Source organism: Chrysochloris asiatica, unplaced genomic scaffold (assembly GCF_000296735.1).
Source record: "Chrysochloris asiatica unplaced genomic scaffold, ChrAsi1.0 scaffold00435, whole genome shotgun sequence".
NCBI lineage: Eukaryota > Metazoa > Chordata > Mammalia > Afrosoricida > Chrysochloridae > Chrysochloris > Chrysochloris asiatica.
The window spans coordinates 1204444-1210523 of record NW_006408953.1 but is presented as its reverse complement, the minus strand read 5'-3'; the positions used below and the strand labels follow the sequence as shown (position 1 = coordinate 1210523).

The 6080-nt window shown below is 41.6% G+C and overlaps 1 pseudogene; it reads left to right on the top strand.

Moving 5' to 3' along the window:
• The window catches only part of LOC102829313, a 6570-nt pseudogene extending 4993 nt beyond the window's left edge, over window positions 1-1577 (top strand).
• The last annotated feature ends 4503 nt before the right edge of the window (window positions 1578-6080 follow it).

The window sequence follows — 6080 nt, the reverse complement described above, 5'->3', positions numbered from 1 at the left end:
GACTCGATGGCACCTGACAACAACAACAATACTTATGAAGGTAGTAGCTCAAAATACCAACTGAGAGGGAATATGTCTTCACATGAAGGATCAATCCTATCCCCTTGGTATATAGGGCTGCTAGAGACAGGTAATTTAGACATTGGTTTCCTAAAATTGGGGCCTATAAAGGCACTAAGCAGCTGGCTTACAAGTTTTCAAGAGGGACTTGAGTTTAAGACTGGGGGAGGGAGAGTAGAGTCCCACTGATTAATATTCATCTTGTTTGGATGGGTCTGGTGAAAGGGGATGGGCATAGGGTTCTTTTGATTCAATAGTGAGTAATTGTTATTATGACTAATTGCAATTGTCACAACAGTAAAGGTCTAACTTCTGTAACATAAAGGGAGGAGTAGTTGATCTTACATTCCAGGAACAAAGGACTCTAGGATCATCAAGGGAGAAGAGCATGAGCGGAATGTGGGACCCTATCCAGAGAAGTAGAGACACCAGGCATTTTACTATCCTTAAAAATATATCTTTTTCTGTTTTATAAATACTCATTAAGGTTGTGTTAAGGGCTGCTGGCCGGACAGCCACCACTCATCTGTCCCTCTTGCCTCCATGTTTCAGTGGCTCCTGGGAAGCCTCCTTGCTCAGTAGGTCACCTGCAGAGACTGCTGCTCTGCTCGGGCCCGCACCCATGTGAGGACAATACGCACGCAGGGCAGCCTGGTGAAGAGCAACGACTACCTGCTCAAGTTCCTGCTGGTGGGCGACAGCGAAGTGAGAAAGGGGGAGATCCTCAATAGCTTGCAGGATGGTGCTGTGAAGTAGCCCTAAACCTACAGCAACGGCACCGACTGCAAGACCACCAACATCCTGCTAGACAGCCAGCGCATGAAGCTGGAATTCTTGGATACCTCCGGACAGGGCCGGTTCTGCACCATCTTCAGATCCTACTCACAGAACTCACAGGGCATTCTCCTGGTGTATGATATCAACAACCTCTGGTCGTTTGACTGCACTGATCGTTGGGTCAAGGAGATTCATGAGCATGCACCGGGAGTACCCTGGATCCTGGTGGGGGACCCGCTGCACCTGGCCTTCAAGCGGCAGGTGCCCACTGAGCAGGCCAGTGCCTACACTGCGAAGAACTGCAGGACCTTTTTTGAGGTCAGCCCGCTATACAACTTCAACTTGACTGAATCCTTCACAAAGCTGTAGCAAATCGTCCTTATGCGTCACTGCATGGAGAAGCTCTGGAGATCCTCATCTTGCAGGATATCTGCTGCCACGCCATCGTGTCCTGCACAACTATGCATCTCATCTACAAATTCCCACTGCCTGTCACCATCAACAGTCACCTTAAGTCCTTCTTCATGGCCAAAGGCATGAATGCTGTCATGATACATGGCCGCTCCGACTCACTGGCCTACGGGGTCAGCGGTGGGAGCAGCAAAGGCAACAACAGCCTAAGCGTTCCCGCTCCAACAACTGCAAGAACTCCTAGTGGGCTCACTGCTTGCCAGCCAGTAGGGCTGGCCTGGCCTGGCACCCCATGCCTGCCCAAGGCTTTGGCGGTCCCTCCAGCCTGAACTCAGGAGAGGGGGTATGGCTGATCTCATTTGAACAAGCTCAGGAGGATGGAGGAGTGGGCTCTGGCTGCCAATGCTGCTGATCAGGGTGGTTCCAGGAGGCAGAGCAGGTGGAGCCCTGGTCATCCAGGAAACATGTGGACTGCTTCTGTATATTTCTAAGGGGCATCAGGGAGGCCTATGTGTGGCTGTTGGCCACCGGTACATTTTGGGGACATTTAGGGGAGGTCTGACTGTATTTATGAGCTGGTCCCAGCACACAACCTGCACAGATTGGAGACATGAAGTGGGGTAAGGGCGTACCCTCCTTAAGCCTATGCTGGGCTACATCTAGGACAGACACCAGTATGGGGCTCCATCAGTGCTCAGGCCAGCATTCCATAGGACCCTGTGGCTGCTTCCCAGGGGACTGGGGCATGCCAATTCACATGGAGCCTAGAGAGGCTGAGCCCTCTGCACAGGCAGAAACCGTCTGCCTCAGGGGACACAAACCCTAAGACCTAGCAGCATACCCATCCTCCAATTCAGCCTGGATGAGAGCCGTTAGTCACACCAGTGCTCAAGGCTACCTCTTGTCCCGGGGTGATGCTGAGATGGGTCCTGAGCATATGGTTGGGCCTTGCTGGCCTCATGCATGTGTCCAGGTCACCACCCTGTTCTTGCTGATGGCCCCCTTTCTTGGGAACTAGAAACAGAAACCATGGACTTGGTTTTTCCTTACAGATGTTGACACTACCCCTCACTGCTGTGGACTCCATCCCCATGTACTGTCTGGATTACTGGTTTTTTTGGGATTTTTTTGGCCAGTAGATGTAATTCAAATGTGATAAAAAAAGAAAAGAAAAACCATCAGGAAAAATTGAGTAAATAAAAAGCCAACTTTAAATTGCAAAATGCATTTTTGATGTAACTGTGCATCACTCTGAGCAAAAGATACCTTAGATGTGGATGACCACAGTGAAGTTGAGTCATACATATATATTTTTTTAACTCATAGTGTTATAATATATGTTTATACTTAATTAGAAATAAAATGGGGGTGGTGATAAATGTGACGGAAGTCAATGTCACTGTGATAAACTTGATGAAAATCAGCTGGAAAAATTATAATATCCAGTGAATAGAAATATACATGATAAATTAAAAAGCTGAACAAATATGAGGCTACTTCAAAAAGTTCATGGAAAAAAAGTAAATAAAATATAATCTGGGGCAGGGCTTCATGGTGGCTATGGTAGAGGTGCAGTGAGGTTTGCTTTCAGAAATACTACAGAACATCAGGCAAAACAGATTCAGGGCAAAGCTCCAAAACTCGGAACCACATACATAGGACTATTTTTAAAAGTTTGAAGGCTTATATCTAGTGGAACTTGTAGTGGAAATAGGAAATCCATACTTTTGAATCTTCCAGGCATGGAGGCTTAGAGGCAACAACTTGGGTGAGACCAAGTAGGGGAGAAGGCACACCAGAGGAAAACGTAGCAGGGACCTCAGAGCAAAGATGGACAATGCACTTTATTGGTTTTGATTTGTTCTGATTTTCTTTTCTTTTGTTTTGTTATCTGTTCATTGCACTCTCTACACATACTGTTTGTGCACCTCCATTCTGGTGACTAGAGGCGGTGTCTGAGTAAAAAGGGCACACCCTGCCCCCACCGCTGGTGGATTCTTCTGCCACACATGCGCACAGATACTCTCAGTCTAACAGCAGGCCCTGAACTGTTTTTTTGTTTTGTTTTGTTTGTTTGTTTGTTTTAATACTGGAAACAACCAGAACAAGGGGAGTGGAGAGAAAAAGAGAGTTAAAAAACAAAACAGACTGAAAATTAAATTAAATCCTGAGGTACAACATAACAACCAACAGTGACATCTTGAAATCTATCAGACAGCTTTTAAGGCAAGAAGCTTAAAGAGTACAGAAAGTCATACTCATATTAGGATACATTTTTTTTTTTTTTTTTTTACTTCTCTCCCTCCTCTCCCATTTCTGTGATTATAGATTACAGTATCCAATATAGGTTTTGTTGTTGTTGTTTTTGGTGCTTTGATTTTTTTTTTTCCTTTTTTTCTTTTATATTCTCCTCCTTCCACCTTTGGGGGATTCTTTTTCTACCTATATTACCTAAGAAGAGACAGCAACTGCTGCCATATACTCAAGTTACAATCACAGTCTATAAAACAAGAAAATCCAAGCAAGAACCATTATCAACTGCCATACATGAGGGAGACAGACAACACCTGTGAAAGTTACTTTGAGTTAAGCAATAAGAAGAGTGAAAAGGGTAGGCAACATCCTGATTACATCTACCTGGAGTTATGTGGACTGAGAACAAACAAGAAGAGACAACAACCAGAGGTTGACATACATTACAGCACCTCTCAGAACTAAATTGACAGAAGAAAGAGTCAAGAACAGAACAAAACTATAAAAATAAATAAATAAATAAAAGAAAGCATACAAAATAGAAAAAAAAACCCACATACTTAAATAAGTATTAAGGCCACAGATAAACTTAAATACTTCCAAGAAGCAAAAACAAATGGCCATATCAGCACATGCCCAAATATGAGATAAAATGTCTGAGATAAATGACCTAGAGGTAGACCTGGACTACGTTCTGGAAGGAAGGTAGGCATTGGAAATGCCCGGGAAGGAATTCAGAAAAATGATTATAAAATGCTTCAAAACACTTAGCACTGAAGTTGAGACAAATAAAGAAAAAGTCAGGAATTCGCTAAAGGAACAATCAAATAAGATAGATACAGCATTGGAAACTATTCAAAACCTACAGAGGAGGTCCAAATTATCAATAATAGAATATCAGAAATATACACACAATACACTGAAAGTGTAAAGGAGTAGAATAGAAAAGATGGAAGGCAGAACCAGAGATTTGGAAGACAAATCTCTCAATACCACTAAGATAGAAGAGCAAACAGAAAAAAAGGATAAAAAAATCTGAAGAAGGTCAAAGATTCATGTTGGACAATATGAAGAGGAATAACTTAAGAATTATCAGAATTTCAGAAGAAGAAGAATCACACAAGTCCACAGAGAAAATAGTTGAAGAACTGCTGGAAGAAATTTTCTCTAATATCCTGAAAAATTGAAAAGATAAACATTCAAGAAGCTCAATGATCCCCAGAAAGGTTAGACCCCAAAAGAAAATCACCAAGGCATCTCATAATCAAGCTCTCTAAACTCAAAGGTAAGGACACACTCCTGAAAGCAGCTAGGGAAAGAGGAGTGTTACATACAAATGCAAGCAAGTCAGATTAAGCTCGGATCTCTCAGCAGAAGCCATGCAAGTAAAAAGACAATGGGAAGAAATATCTAAAATACTGGAAGAAAATAAATAAATAAATAAAACTGCCAACCAAGAATCCTTTATATAGCAAAGTTATCAATCAAATACGACGGTGTAATCAAATATTCCAGTATGAACAGAAGCTGAGTGACTTTTCCAAGGCCAAACCTAACTACAAAACATCCTAAAAGGAGTTCTGTGGACTGAGAACAAACAAAAAGAGACAACAACCAGAGATTGACATACATGGCAGCACCTCTCAGAACTAAATCGACAGAAGGAAGAGTCAAGAACAGAACAAAACTATAAGAACAAACTCATAGAATCTGGGAGGTCAGTCTATGATCAAAACAATTGCAAAATAAAAGAAGGTAAACACGTAGGAACAGGGATCCAGTTGGTGAAAACGTCATGTAGATTACAGGATAAAAGAGACTGCATTAAATGGAGGAGAAGTTAATGGACTATAAGGTCATCTCAAAGAAAATTAACACATCACAACATACAAAGAAAATGGAAACACTAAAACTACAAGGAAACTCATAAGAAAGAACACAAAAAGCATGAACTCAGTAAAGGAAGACACAGAGAACAAAGAAAGTAGCAACACCACACACACACAAAAAAAACTCATAACAGAGGCAATTAATCCATACATATGGATAATTATACTGAATGTAAACTAAATAAATGCACCAGTTAAGAGATGGATGATGGCAGAATGGATAAGAAAACAAGATCCTTCAATATGCTGTTTGTAAGAGACACATCTCGCACACAGAGCAAAAACAGATTAAAAGCCAAAGGATGGGAAAAAATATACCAAGCTAATTTCAATTAAAAAACGAACAGGAGTGGCAGTACTAATCTCTGATAAAATAAACTTTTAGGCAAAACCCAACATAATAGCTAAAGATGGGCATTATCTCATGACTAAAGGGACATTTGAACAAGATGACATAACCATAATAAATATTTATTCTCAGTGAAAGAACTCCAAAATATATAAAGTAAACTCTGATAGAGTTCAAGAAAGAAATGGATGAATCTACAATAATAGTGGGTGATTTTAATACACCACTTTCAAAAATGGATAGAAAACCAGAAAGAAACTTGGCAAAGACACAGAAGAACTAAACAACACAATCAGCCAACTGGACCTCATAGATGTGTACAGAGCATTCAATCCAACAAC